Source organism: Protopterus annectens, chromosome 8.part1 (assembly GCF_019279795.1).
Source record: "Protopterus annectens isolate FY-2018-M chromosome 8.part1, PAN1.0, whole genome shotgun sequence".
NCBI classification, from domain to species: Eukaryota; Metazoa; Chordata; order Ceratodontiformes; family Protopteridae; genus Protopterus; species Protopterus annectens.
The window spans coordinates 508,857,654-508,873,203 of record NC_056742.1 but is presented as its reverse complement, the minus strand read 5'-3'; the positions used below and the strand labels follow the sequence as shown (position 1 = coordinate 508,873,203).

Here is a 15,550-nt window from a genome sequence, read left to right as displayed (position 1 = left end):
CTATTGTAAATGTCTGAGTGTGTGTGTGTGTGTGTGTGTGTGTGTGTGTGTGTGTGTGTGTGTGTGTGTGTGTGTGCGTGTCTGTGCATTTCTCTGTTATGAGTGTGTATATGTGTGTGTTTGTAAGGTTGTGTGAACCAAGAAACTGAGGGAATGGCATTACATATGTAACTAAAATGTCATGATTCTGTGTGTATTGAGATGCAACCTGTATTTAAAGGATTTTAGTAGAAGAACTATTTTGTATAAAAGTCTTGTGCATAATATTTATTTTAATAGCAAAAAAGATATAAAAATTATGTCCACAGTTTAGAAAAAAAATTATATCCACAGATAGCCTGTTTTGTAAGTGCAATGATGCCCTCCATGGCGTGAATTACAGGGAAATAATGGACCTTCCACTGATGAAGAGGCCTGATATCATGGGGCTTCTCAGCACCACTGGGCACTACTTTATTTCCCTGTAATACCCATCACCATAACCCCCTCCTCAGCTTCTAAAGATTATGATAATATGGTGAAGGTTATTGCGCAGCCTAGACTGTCTGCCTTGGTGTCCTGTAGTTGCAGAGTTTGAGATAAATAGTTAAACACTATTTTTTGTTAAATTTGAGGGGAAAATGCCAAAGCAGGAAATCAGGTAGGGAAAATGGGGAGTGATGAAATTTAATTTAACCCCCTGAACATCCTCCCTCAACTTGTAATTGATAGGCCCTCATTCTTGTCTCTTCTACTAGTATGAAATACAGCTGCAATAATGAGCAATTTAAAATTTGAAATAATATTTAATGCCAAGGAATAGAAACATTGCTCTGGTCTATTTTCACCTTCCCTTCCCAAATCCTGCAACAGCTGTGGTGGTCCTAGCCCTGGGGGTATACTACCAGGGACTGTAAAGTTCAGATAAATTGGAGCAATGCCAAGCAGCTAATGGAAGAGTGGAGAGAATGAGGAATATATGTGTAAATAATTACTGAAGATATATCCATTCAATGTGTTGTAGGCAGTTAAGTAATTGTTTAATAAAATGGTAGAAAAAGCTGGAGCTTTGGTAAGATAAAATGATAACTATGTGATATGAAATGTGTGCAGAGGAAAGCTACAATGTATCCTATTTCCATTGCCAGGTAAATATCATCCTAGGTGATTCCCATCTTTCACTTTTTTGGTCACCCAGTTCCAAATGAGCACCACTGTCAGGTCTGGATTCAGAGGTAAGTCATGCTGTGCTTTTTCCAGTTAAGACTTTCTTATTCTTTGAAAGATCAGCATGTAGATCAGACCTTGTGGATTTTTCTTTGCATGTTTCCTCCTCTTAAACTATTTTGTTCCACTTGCAAGAAGAACAAATTGAGTAAGGAGCTGGGAGTGGTGCCAGCTCCTTCACTATCTCAGCTGTAGACAGGTGGCTCCACAGTGGGCAAAGAGTTGTTTGGACCATCCATCCTGTCTATCCCCTCCTTTTAGTATTGCACCCAGACAGACCAGTAACTGTGGACTGGGTTTCAGATATATCCACTGCAGCTTTTATGTCATCCCTACCAGGCAAAGGAGAACCACTTTTGTCCAGATTGGATGAGGGAGCAGTTCCAGCTGTACTGCATAGCCACATTACAGTGCCTGATCTCCGGCCTAGTGCCCCTGACTTGAGTCAGAATGATTTCTGGCATTTTCCTAGGAGAAGGAAACAAAAAGCTAAGAATGTTGCTTCTTCTCATCCCTTATCCTTGGACAGAGAAGATTTACTGGGACTAACTAAGAGGTTGTTGTCTGCTTTTAATATATTAACCCTGCTTCTTCCATTCCTTCTGACAGAAAAATAAAGAAGTTTCCCTCCATATGACTCTGTTTCTTTGACGGTTGTATTGGGACATAAGGGTGAATATTTTGATTCTTACAATTCTTCTGGCAAAGAACATTCCAAATCTGAGGAGATTGTCTCTTCAAAGTTCCATCCAGAATCCTTTACCTTTTCTGAGACTGTGAAAAAAATGGCAGAATTTTTTCAGTGAGAGCAAATTGAATTTCCTTCCTCTCAGTGGAAATTTGTGGCATGTTGCAACTGGATTTAACTCAGTCAACAGCTGTTCCTCCAGTTTTAGCTGCTATGGAGGTTGCTTTTGTACCAGCTTGCAGTTTGTCTGGTACTCAAGCTTCTACCTCCAAATATCCTAACAAATTGTATATAGTCCCTCATCTTGCCAATATATGATGACTAATCCTAAATCAGATCCTGTTGCAAATTCTGGCTTTAATTCTTTTACAGCTAAACTGTTGCTAAGACTAGTCTCATTCCTTTTGATAAGGATGGAAAGACCTTTAAGAAATATGGCAAAATGTGCCTTCTTCCTCTACATTGGCTTTTAGAGTTTTAAAGTAGCTAGCTGACATGCTAAGTTTTTTTTTTTTTTGCTGGCCACATTTGAGAAACTTGTCTTGTAACCTGCCTTCTTCTACTTTGAAGGCCTGTTTAAATTCTTGCATTGGATCTGCTTCCCAAGTTACAAAACTTTCACTCAGGTGCTCTTTTGATGCTACTAATGCTCTATGTAGGTGCTCCAGCCATGAGTGCTATGTGAAGGTTTTTGTGGTTGCATTCTCAAAAATCTACCTGAAAATATTGTCTGACATTCGTAATTGTTCCCTTGAAAAGTATGTTGTTTTTTGCCTTTCTGCTGCAGGAATACTTAAACATTTTGTGGAGGCAGGGAAGGTGATTTATGGGGTTCTCAGTATTTACAGTCTGCATTTGCCATTTCTAAGAAAAAACATTCCCTTCAAATTCAGGTATTTTGTTAAAAAAAATAAAAAAATAACCTCAACAAGGAAAAATAAAAGAACAACAGACAGTGGCAAGGGAAACTGTCACAAAAGGGGGAATTTCCCAGAATCAATGACAGCCCCCCCAAAAAAAATGTCTGAATGACTATATGCCACTTCTCCTTGTCCCCACACCCTTACCTTTGTAGTCCTTCAGTGTGTCCACCAGTCTAGTCCTTCATTCTCTTCTTTGGTATCAAATGATCACAGACTAGTTGGTCCTAAGAGTAATTCAACAAGGGTGCAGATAACAGTAGGAGTCCCTTCCTCCCTTCTGGGGGATTCCCCCTCATCCAGCAAACAAATCTACCTTGCTTCCCCCAGTTTTACACAGCATGTTGTCCTGAGGGGTCATGGAAACGGTGCCTTCAGAGCAGAGAGGTAAAGGTTTTTACTCTTAAATATTTCTTGTACCAATAAAAGACACAACCTGGAGACCAGTACTGGACCTTTATTTCTCAACTTATAAGTAAGGGTACCAAGTTTTAAGATGCTATTTCTTTAGACCTTTTTACCCCTTAATCCTTCTCTCAGTTATATGGTAAGTCTGGACATGAAGGCTGCATATCACCATATCATAATCTGCAAGCAATACAGGCATTTCTTATGATTAGATGCGTGGAATGTGCCTGTAAGTTTAGTGAAGCTCTCCAGTGGTTTTATACTATCAACTATTCTCCAAAGACTAAATCTTATAGGCCTCACAGCCCCCTCAGCTCACTGGTTCATCAGCTACCTAAACAATCGCACTGAGTCTGCAAAATGGAATGACTCCCACTGTATATTCCTTCAAATCACTGCAGAAGTCTCCCAAGGTTCCATACTTGGGCCAATGCTTTTCAATATCTTCATTACTGATATGCACAAAGAATCAAAACTCACCACCCTAGTACAATATACTGACATCTCAACTTTAGTTTGCTCAGCCCCAAATCTTCCTATCTTAGAAAATCACACACAAAAAACCTTTACCTCTGTAGAAAACTGGCTAAATAAATCTTAATTGCTCTAAGACCCTGACAAAACCAAACTAATCCTATTCCTTCCTAAAAACATTAATCAACACAACACTGTCATTTATATTATCTCCTCAAACAGCAAAACTGAAAATGTCACAACACAAAATTACTGAGTTATCACTTACAAATTAAAATTTGACCTGCACATTGACACTGCAGTCAAAAAGGCACACACTGCAAACTAGACTCTCTTTACAAAGCAAAGTATCTGCTAAGTGATCATGGTAGAAAAATAGCTGACACCTCCCTTCTCCTTCCTACCCTCCTACATGCCTCAGCGATATTCACAAATCTTAACTCTTCCACCAAACACAAACTAGAAAGCACTAAACAAACAAACAAACAAACAAACAAACAAACAAACAAAGAAACAAACAAACAAATAAATAATTAAATAGCAAATTTTCCGGCAACCTCATAAACTGCTGCCCTCACTGTATAGCACTAAATACCCTCAACTGGCATGAACTTCCGCAACACAACACAACACCCTCCCCAATTACTCACAGCTCACAAAATACTTAACCATCCACTTAAAACACCCTCTCAGTAAAATCTCATCCAATAGACTGCACCAAATAGAACCCTAAGATTCTTGGAACTTAATGTAACTTTTGTTAATTCGCTATTCTCTTTCGCGGTCTCTAAGCATGGAAAAAACTTCCAAACTATATCAGGCTTTTAAATAACCTACAAAAATTCAAATCTACCCTAAAATATCACCTGGCAACTAATAAACTATGCAACTGTACTACACCTAACAGTCTGAAGTTTGCAGTCCTAACTTTGTGTTCTGTGGATACGATATAAATGTATTAACACAGTAGTTTTGATTCTACTCACAATATCTTGAAAACATATTTTCTTAATATTAGTAACTTCAAAATGGAAAAAACCAGGATCCAACCAAGAGACACACTGAGGCACAATAAGCTAGCGCTTTCATCCACTTTTAATGATGTGAACTTCTTCAGAAAAAAATAATAATAATAACCACCTACCCATCTTTTAAATGATTCATTTACCAAAGTTTACATACAAAAAGGTGACAAATATTAGACAGAAGTTAGAAACTTCTCAGAAGTCAGAAACTTATAAAGATAGATCAGTTAGTAACAAAAAAGGTACTTTTGCATGTAAGGACTGTAAACAATGTAGGTTCATGTGTAATTCGTCCTTTATCACTATAGAACATTTGGGACAAACATTCTGGGCAAATAAATATTTTAATTGCCATAGTGAAAATGTAGTCTACATGGCTACTTGTTCCACATGCAAAAATTACTATATAGGTAAAACAAAAAGAGTTTTAAAACGTAGAATTTATGAGCATGTTCTAGCTATAAAGAAAAAAGATAAAAACAATTCTTTAGCTAGACATGCTCTTTCCTGCACGGATTTTAAGAAATTAGAATTTTTTGTTTTAGATTATGTAGAGAAAAAAATGTTTGGTGGTGACATTGACAACACATTAGAACAGAAGGAAGCATTTTGGCAGCTCCTTTTTGGGGCTGATATATATCCAGGGCTTAATGAAGTCATTAATATAAAATGTTTTTTAAAATATAGATAAATATAAGGTATGTAATAACATACCGATATATTGTATTTATTTATACATGTAGTATTTATATGTATGTATATACATTTTTATAGATATATTATTTTATATAGTATTATTACTTTAAATTTATTTGATTGTGCAGATTATGGCATCATTTCCTGTAATGAATCATTTAAAAGATGGGTAGGTGGTTATTATTATTTTTTCTGAAGAAGTTCACATCATTAAAAGTGGATGAAAGCGCTAGCTTATTGTGCCTCAGTGTGTCTCTTGGTTGGATCCTGTTTTTTTCCATTTTGAAGTTACTAGTTTGTCTTTTCCAGCTTGGTTTACTGTTGTTTCAGTTTCTGTTTTGGAACCAACATTGATGGCAGCTGAGATTTCTTCACAAGAAGACTTGTTAAATCTCTCCACCTATCCAGTTCCTGAAAGAGGTGAAGAGTTGCCTACTACATCAGTCTTTTCATTACAACTATCGAGTACTATCACGAAGATAGTAAAAAATTGTTTGGAAGAACAATTAAGCTTCAAAAGGTCCAAAAGGGCGAGGCTTTAAGACCTGAAGTTGGAGGTTGCCACGCCCATTTCAGTCATCAGAAGCCTGCAGTGAAGAACATCCTGTGAACCGAAATGGTGAGGGAGCTGAATCACAGTATGGCAGATAATCCTGTATGGAGTTATATTAGTAAACCTTATGAGAACCCGTTTACAAACCTAGCAGAGATTCCAATGAATGAAACTGTAAGTAAACAATTACAAGATTCTAATTCATGTAAAAGTGTTTTTTTGAACTGGAGAGACTTGTTTTCAAGTATGTGTCTTTAACTTTGGAAGTACAATACTTAGGGGAATGTATTAATCGCAAAATAGTCCCATAAGGTTTGAGAATGAAATTCCCCAATTGTGTTTCTCCTGGTGACGATTTGTGCAATGTTTTAATAGAATTGTACAATGAGACTGGTTTGGCCATGATGAAAGTGCTTGTCTCTCACTACGAAAAAGAAATAGTTAAACTCAAGGACAGTATTAAATCTAAGGATGACAGTATAAAAAGTTATATTTGCTTCAATAATTTTTTAACATTATATAATGGTATTGAAGCAAAGGCAGACAGACATAGAGCTACTATTATAGCTAGAAAACAAAACAAGTTAAAGAGAGACATTCAAGCATACAGGTCGAATCAGGCCTACATCAGTATCACTGATGTGAGTGTCACCACAGTACCTTCAATTAACAATAGTTCTTTGGTCGACAGGGTGGCCAATCTCCAAGAGGGGTTGACTACAGGAAATAAGGAGGTTTTTCCTAGAGTGAATGAAGTACCAGCCCTTTTGGTCAATGATGAACAGAGTGTCAATGTGAATGGTACTACAAACAACACAGTAAAAGTGGGAACTAGTTTTGCTGGAGTGGTGGCTACTTGCAATGGACATTCTAATGGACATGTTACTGGCCCTTTTCGGACACAAGGGCCTTCCATGAAAAGGACTACCAAATGGTACAATGTGACGCAGCAGAAAGGGAAGACAAAGGGAAGAACAAACGGAGGTGATTTCACCTCCAAGAGACAATTTCACAATAGATATTGTCAATTTGAGTAGTAGTTCCTTTTGTGCAGCGACCAACAGTGTGCTAAGAAAAGGTTTTTCTTTTATTCCTACCAACAGGATGAACATTGGCAAGTTAATGATTGATTTTAGGTTTTTTTGCGTAAACTCAACCTTCAATATATTTTGCATGATGTTAACACCACAGTGGAACAGGGAAATTCTAAGCTTAGTAAACCGAGTGTCTTTAACCCCCCATTGGTGAACACACTGCAAGTGTTTCAAAACATTTGTGAAAAAGAGATGTTATGTGATCCTATCTCGCCTACATTCTGAATGATGGGTTCGGAGCCGATCCCTCGGCTCCGACTCGGCACGCTTATGCCAAAGAGCGAAGTCTCTTATTGGCTGAGCTTACTATATCCCAGGATGCACCACTACCAGTCCCCCAGATCTCGTTTGCCGCTTCCCTGCGAAGACGTGGTCTCGAGCTGGCTGGGCTGAGTAGCTTTTATTAACTACTTTTCTGTCAGTTTTTTGCTGTTTTTTGGTCACAAAAGCTGTTTTAACGGCTATCACTTCTTTGTGTACGAGTGGATTGTGAAGATTGTTGTGTGAGATTGGGTTGAGTTTGTTTTCGCCCCTTACATCCAGGGCCTTCCCAGACGGTCAACCTTTGAAAACCTTTCAGGGTCTCTAGTCTACAGTAGTTGGGACTTCCCTGTCATTTACAGCTAGTGTTTGTGTTAAACTTTAACTATAAGCTTAGATTTATCACAAGCAAATCTATAGTTGTTTGAATTCCTGTCAAAGAATTGTTGAACATCATGTCTCAAACCCCTAGGCCTTCGGGCTTTAAAAAATGTTCGAAATGTGGTTTTAAGATGTCTATTACTGACGATCATTTGCTATGTGTATATTGTCTAGGGGCAAAGCACTTGCAGGAGTCATGCAGCGTATGCCACGCTTTTTCCTCAAGGGTCCTCCAGGAGAGGAAAAATAAATTGATTCTTAAGGGGTTAATTAAACCCTCTTTTGAAGAAGCCTTGGCATCCTCTCCGCTCCTGCCAAAAGAAAAGGGCGGTTCCGACCAGTCCATTGGATCCGACTGCCAAGAGACCTAGGCAGGCCTCTCCTTGGCTCCAAAGACTTGGAGCCGAGGTCGGAACGGTCTGCCTCGATGCCACCCAGTGTCGACTCCTCTGGCTTCGGAGCCGATGGCTGGGGCATCGAGGCGGGTCACCTTCGTCGGCTCCACTGCTCTCGGAGCCGACAAGGTCAGCTCGCTCAGACACTTCCTCCTCGGCGCCGAAGTCTACCTCGGCACCGATGGAATCTGGTGTGAGTATTCCCTCGGCACCGATTCTCATCGAGTCGCCTCGGCCGGTCCCCTAGTCCCTTGGGGCCGATGGAGAGGCCTTCTCGAACCCGTTCTGTTTCCTCTCGGTCTTGAGGATGTCGGATTCTGATATAGACAGGGTGCTCCAAAGACTGTTCCAGTCCCAGTCTTCAAAATTTGTTTGGTTCCGACCCAGTTGGCTTGAGCCGATGACCATGGCCCACCCCATTGCCATTCCTCCTCCGACTGCTTGGCTCCGTCGAGCAGGTGCTGTTGGAGCAGGTGGAGATCTCAGGGTCGGCTCCGACCCTTACTCCAACCCGGCCCTCGGGTCCGAGTTTGGTACTGTGGACTTCTTGGCTGGACCCGAGGGTGATGTTTCGGGACCTATGCTTTCGGTTCGAGCCTCCCTCGGTGCTTGACTCGCGGGACTTCCGTCGACTATCATGGCTCGGAGACGGACACTCCCAGGATTCTGGGGTCCAGCTTTCAGGGCCATGAGGAGTGCCTTGGCCAAGTCCTCTTCGACCATCTCTCCGGTTTACCAGCACCTTCCCTGGGCATGGAGACTGGGTCTTTGGCAGTTCCCCTGTCCGTAACCAGCGGAGCCCCGAGGCCTGAGGTTACCCCAGTGGGGTTCCCCTCCTCCTGAGGGTTCTTGAGTTGTCTTCAGAGGAACCCCCAAGGAAGAGATCGTGCAAGAGGAAGCACGTGGACTCCCCGAGTCTATTACATCGGACACTGATATGGATGATGCGGAGGGGTCCCAGTCGTCCTCAGATGATGTCTCATTTGCAGACATCTTAGAGATCCTCAAACAACGAGGCGAAGTTGGATATCCAAACCCCCTCTGCTGGCGAATCAGTGCTCCTCAAGGCCTTTGGGGCTCAGCCCTCCGCCTCCTGGGTGTCTCCGCCCTTGACGAGCTTCTGGATTTAGTTTGTCGAAGGCGTGGGAACATCCAGATACCGTGGAACCAGTCCCTTCTGTCCAAATAAATTTTTATCTGCTCCCCGAGAAGGAGTTCCTTACTAAAGGCGTGGCTGTAGATGCCATGGTGGTGGCATCTGCTACACAACAGGACGTGGCAGAGGCTTCAGCGTCTATCCATCCTCTAATAAGGAGTCTAGGAGTATGGATAGGTACGGAAGCGCACCCTGACTTCAGCGGCCTTTACCTTAAGGTCTCTGGAATTACTTGGCACATTTTACCAGGCTTCAGAGGGATCTGGTCAATGAGTTGTCAGATTCCTCTCGGGTAACCTACCTGAGCAGCTAGCCCAGTCGGTTAGCTCTCAGTTGGCTATCCTTCGTCAATTTCTAACTCGGTCCATGAGGCTCATTTCCTATGCGGCCGAAGGGCGGGTAGCGGCAGGCACAGGCGTGGCTCTCGTGAGACAAGCCTGGCTCCGCTTGTGTCAGTTTGGAGGCCTTCAAGTCTTCCTTGCCGACGCCGCCTTTGATGGGTCCTCATTGTTTGGACCCAAGGTGAAAGACACCCTTACCCGGTGTGAGCAAGAGGGAAAATCGTAATCTACCGTAGGAGCCGTTATTCCACTCCCTTTCGGCCTTACCCCAAGGCCAAAGGAGGGGGGAAATGTGGTTCGAAAATCTCGCAAGTTTTTCTCCCAACAGCAGGAAGATTCCCCGTCCAGAGGCAGAGGCGGGAAATTTTTCAGGGAGACGCCGTCCCAGAGGCGGCAGAGGGCCCGCAATTCTGGAGACCGCGAGTCCTTTCGTGGCTCTTCAGCCTCCTACACGACATGAGGGATTGCCCGGCTGTGCTGCTCCGGAGCCAGTCGTCTGTCGTTTTGCCAACCTCCTTAAAGCCTGGGAGTCAATCACTCAGGACAGATGGGTGCTTCGGATCGTGCCGGAGGGTACACCATCCCATGCAAAAACTCACGCGCTCCGTCCAAGAGAATCCGGGACCCACCACCCAGTCAAAGGGAAATAGCAGCCGCAGAAGCTTTAAAGCTGCTAGAAAGAGGAGTCATCCAACCGGTCCCCACAGACCAGATCGGAGCAGGAAATTGCTCCAGGTCCTTTTTAGTGCCAAAAGAGACAGGGGACCTGAGACCGATATTGGATCTCAGCAGACTGAACCAATCCGTCACGAAATCCAGATTCCGAATGGTCACGTTACAATCCATTCTCCCGTTGTTGGAGAAGGATGTTTGGATGTGCTCCATAGACCTCAAGGACGCCTATTATCACATACCGATACATCAGGCGTCCAGAAGGTATCTGTGCTTCAGCCTGGGAGTCAGTCATTACCAATTTTGTGCTCTGTCCTTTGGTCTCACCACAGCCCCCAGGGTGTTCACCAAGTGTTTGGCAGTAGTGACGGCTCACCTGAGAAGTCTTGGATTCCAAGTGTTTCCCTATCTCGACGACTGGCTCCTGACTGCCACCACCAGGCATCTACTAATGGACAACCTCAAAGCCACCATCTCCCTGGGTGTTTCCCTAGGGATTACATTCAATTGGTCAAAGTCTGTCTTGCTGCCCTCTCAGCGATAAAGTTTATAGGAGCAGAGATAGACTCAAGATTGATGCGTCTTTCTTCCTGCCGAAAGGATCCGAACTTTACAGGGCCAAGTTCAAGCTCTGATCTCGAGATCCAAAGCCCCAGCCAGGATGGTCCTACAGGTTTTAGGCTCAATGTCTGCCACGGTTCTTTTAGTTCCTCTAGCAAGATTACACATGAGGATTCTTCAGTGGCTTTTGTCAACTCAATGGTCCTTTCAGGATCTTCCCCTCAATCATCACATCATGATTACGGACATATGCAAAAGGGACCTTCGCTGGTGGCTTCAGACATCCAACTTGGATCAGGGAAAACCCTTTGTTCTCCCCTCGGTGGTTACCCTGACGACAGATGCCTCCCAGATAGGGTGGGGGCATTGTCCGGGCAGGCTAGTTCAGGGCTCTTGGCTTCCGGAAGCTCCTCTCCACATCAACGTGTTGGAGATGAGGGCTGTACTTCTATCTCTACAGGCCTTACACAAGTTTCTTCCTCAGGGCATCATCGCCATCCACACAGACAACATGTCGGTGGTTTGGTATCTGAACAAACAAGGAGGGACCAGATCGTACCCCCTTTGCAGAGAGGCCATGAGAGTGTAGGAATGGGCTGTAGCTACCAACCGCTTCTTGGTAGCTACCCACATCCCGGAAAGTCAAATGTATTGGCGGACAAATTAAGCAGGACAATTCTCTCTCCTCACTTAATGGTCTCTAAACCGCACAGTAGCAGCCCAGGTTTTCAAGAGATGGGGGCGCCGTGCTGCGACCTATTTGCAACTCCACAAAACACCAAGTGCGAAGGTTCTTCTCCTTGATTCCACATCGGGAAGTACCAGCCATGGATGCTCTAGCACAACCTTGGCCAACAGGGCTACTTTATGCCTTTCCTCCAATTCCACTCCTTCCCAAGGTTATTCAAAAGCTTCTCAACTAAGGTCTTCAATGATTCTGATTGCCCCATACTGGCCTCGTCAGATATGGTTTCCTTACCTGAAAAAGCATGCAGTGGACGATCGTGGACCTTAGACCTGATCCCAGTTTGCTAATCCATCAGTCGGGACATTGGCATCAGTCCCTTCAATCTCTGAAATTGACAGCTTGGCTCCTCCACTTCCAACCTTGGTTAGAAGCCACACACTAGACCGGAAGTAGTTCACATTTTATCTTCGCCCACAAACCCACCACTAACAAATTGTACCTCAGTAAGTGGAAGAGGTTTGCTATCTGGAGCTCAACTCAAGGGCTTAGACCCTATCACTGCTCCTGTCCCAGAGGTTTTGAAATTCTTGACATCTCTGTTTAATCAGGGGATCTTCTGTCTCAACTATTAAGTCAATACAGACTCATTCAGAATCCGGAACCATTGTGAGCAGCGATAGCAAAACTGCATAACTGTTGAGTTTTAGACACCTTTAACCGCACCCTGGACTTGATTGCATGAATTAACAAGTAACCATTAAGTCTATCATGTAAAATATTTTGACTTGGAAATTGCTTTTAGTGGCTTTACTTTGGAAGAATTCTAGTAAGCCTTCATTAAACACCCAGATGTTTCACAAGGATAATTTGCCTGTCACCTTTGTCCCAAGTTTTATATTTCATTAACATTCTGATACAGTTTCTTTCCAAATTCAAAAGAATAATCTCCATAAATTGATTAAGGATTACGTTATTAAAGGACTCGCAAATTTTAATTAACATTGGTATTGAAGCAAAGGCAGACAGACATAGAGCTACTATTATAGCTAGAAAACAAAACAAGTTAAAGAGAGACATTCAAGCATACAGGTCGAATCAGGCCTACATCAGTATCACTGATGTGAGTGTCACCACAGTACCTTCAATTAACAATAGTTCTTGGTCGACAGGGTGGCCAATCTCCAAGAGGGGTTGACTACAGGAAATAAGGAGGTTTTTCCTAGAGTGAATGAAGTACCAGCCCTTTGGTCAATGATGAACAGAGTGTCAATGTGAATGGTACTACAAACAACACAGTAAAAGTGGGAACTAGTTTTGCTGGAGTGGTGGCTACTTGCAATGGACATTCTAATGGACATGTTACTGGCCCTTTTCGGACACAAGGGCCTTCCATGAAAAGGACTACCAAATGGTACAATGTGACGCAGCAGAAAGGGAAGACAAAGGGGAAGAACAAACGGAGGTGATTTCACCTCCAAGAGACAATTTCACAATAGATATTGTCAATTTGAGTAGTAGTTCCTTTTGTGCAGCGACCAACAGTGTGTTAAGAAAAGGTTTTTCTTTTATTCCTACCAACAGGATGAACATTGGCAAGTTAATGATTGATTTTAGGTTTTTTTGCGTAAACTCAACCTTCAATATATTTTGCATGATGTTAACACCACAGTGGAACAGGGAAATTCTAAGCTTAGTAAACCGAGTGTCTTTAACCCCCCATTGGTGAACACACTGCAAGTGTTTCAAAACATTTGTGAAAAAGAGTTTAGAGGGATTAAACATGGCAATGTTAAAAATAACTTATCTGAAGCTGAACTAATTGCTTTGGAAAACATAAGTAGGAATTCTAACATCAGAACTATGAAAGCTGACAAAGGGGAAAAATAGTAATCATGGACACCTGTGTTTATGAAAAATCTCTCAGTACGTTATTAGAAGATTCAGATACTTATTCCAAAGTTTCTTTACACTTTGTCAACTACAGTTTTAGGAAAATTGATACCTTTTTGTTTGATATGTTTTGCCAAGGGGAAATTGACAAAGCTGATTATGATTTTCTATTGGTAGAACATCCATAAATGGCCACTTTTTTTGGAATTCCTAAAATTCAAAACAACGAAACAAGTCCATCTTTTAGACCTATAGTCTCTGCCAGACAATTTAAAACTGAGAATATTTCAATATGGTTAGATAATGTTCTCAATCCAATAGTACAAAAATCAGAACATTATCTAAGAGATTCTTGGCACTTGCTAGAGATTTTAGGTAAATATAAAATGCCTGACAGAGACATATATTTTTGTACGCTAGATGTCACAAGTTTGTACACTTCTATTAATCAGGAAGTAGGTTTAGAGTTCATGAGAGACTGTCTCACATGTCATACTGATTTTTCAGGTGAAAAAGTAAACACAGTCTGTACATTAATGGAATTGGTACTCGATAATAATTTTTTCAAATTCAATAATATATTATATAAGCAAATATCAGGTGTAGCCATGGGAGGAAGAGTGGCACCGGCTTTTGCGAACGTAGTCATGGCCAATTGGGAAAATAGGTTCCTGAAGTTACACCCTGGTTACAACAAGGTAGAATTATACCATAGATACATAGATGATTTGCTTTTTTTGTGGTCAGGGGAACATTCTGAATTCGTAGAATTTGTATCTGACCTTAACGGCACTACAGATTTTTTATTTTTCAAAATAGGTGGTTTTGGTGAACAAATTAATTTCTTGGATTTGACACTTAACATAGATAATGTTACAAGAAAATTTAAGAGTAGAATCTATAGGAAGTCATGTTTTGCAAATCAGTATTTGCACAGGGATAGTTTGCACCCAACACACATGAAAAAAGGTGTCATCAAGGGTCAAATGATCAGACTAAGTAGGCTTACTTCTGATGAACATATTTTTTGGAATGAGCTTACATTTCTTAGAGAATTATTTCTCCAAAGGGGTTATGACCAAAGGTGGTTAGAGGGAATAGAAAGAGGTTTCACTCTTAAGAAAAGGTGTTGCTCAGCCCATTTTGTCTTCTGACGACATAATAGTGGAAGCTCCAATATGTTTACATCACAGTAATAAAAGAAAGAATCAAGAATTCAACATAGCATTTCCTCTGCCAATAGTAAATGAAATTTGGTGTATAAAGGAAATTATTGAGAAGAACTGGAGAATTATTTTAGGTAACAAGGAATTAAGTATATCTTTGGGTCATTTACCAAAGTTTACATACAAAAAGGTGACAAATATTAGACAGAAGTTAGAAACTTCTCAGAAGTCAGAAACTTATAAAGATAGATCAGTTAGTAACAAAAAAGGTACTTTTGCATGTAAGGACTGTAAACAATGTAGGTTCATGTGTAATTCGTCCTTTATCACTATAGAACATTTGGGACAAACATTCTGGGCAAATAAATATTTTAATTGCCATAGTGAAAATGTAGTCTACATGGCTACTTGTTCCACATGCAAAATTACTATATAGGTAAAACAAAAAGTTTTAAAACGTAGAATTTATGAGCATGTTCTAGCTATAAAGAAAAAAGATAAAAACAATTCTTTAGCTAGACATGCTCTTTCCTGCACGGATTTTAAGAAATTTGAATTTTTTGTTTTAGATTATGTAGAGAAAAAAATGTTTGGTGGTGACATTGACAACACATTAGAACAGAAGGAAGCATTTTGACAGCTCCTTTTTGGGGCTGATATATATCCAGGGCTTAATGAAGTCATTAATATAAAATGTTTTTTAAAATATAGATAAATATAAGGTATGTAATAACATACCGATATGTTGTATTTATTTATGCATGTAGTATTTATATGTATGTATATACATTTTTATAGATATATTATTTTATATAGTATTATTACTTTAAATTTATTTGATTGTGCAGATTATGACATCATTTCCTGTAATGAATCATTTAAAAAATGGGTAGGTGGTTATTATTATTTTTTCTGAAGAAGTTCACATCATTAAAGTGGATGAAAGCACTAGCTTATTGTGCCTCAGTGTGTCTC

General features: G+C 41.0%; 1 long non-coding RNA gene across 1 annotated transcript in view; it reads left to right on the top strand.

The window, feature by feature from the left end:
- LOC122810423 overlaps positions 1-15,550 on the top strand; it is a 525,638-nt gene that overhangs the window by 382,682 nt on the left and 127,406 nt on the right. The window contains exon 2 of the long non-coding RNA XR_006366100.1: positions 1,128-1,214. This is a non-coding gene — a long non-coding RNA (uncharacterized LOC122810423). The remainder of the gene's footprint in view (positions 1-1,127; positions 1,215-15,550) is intronic.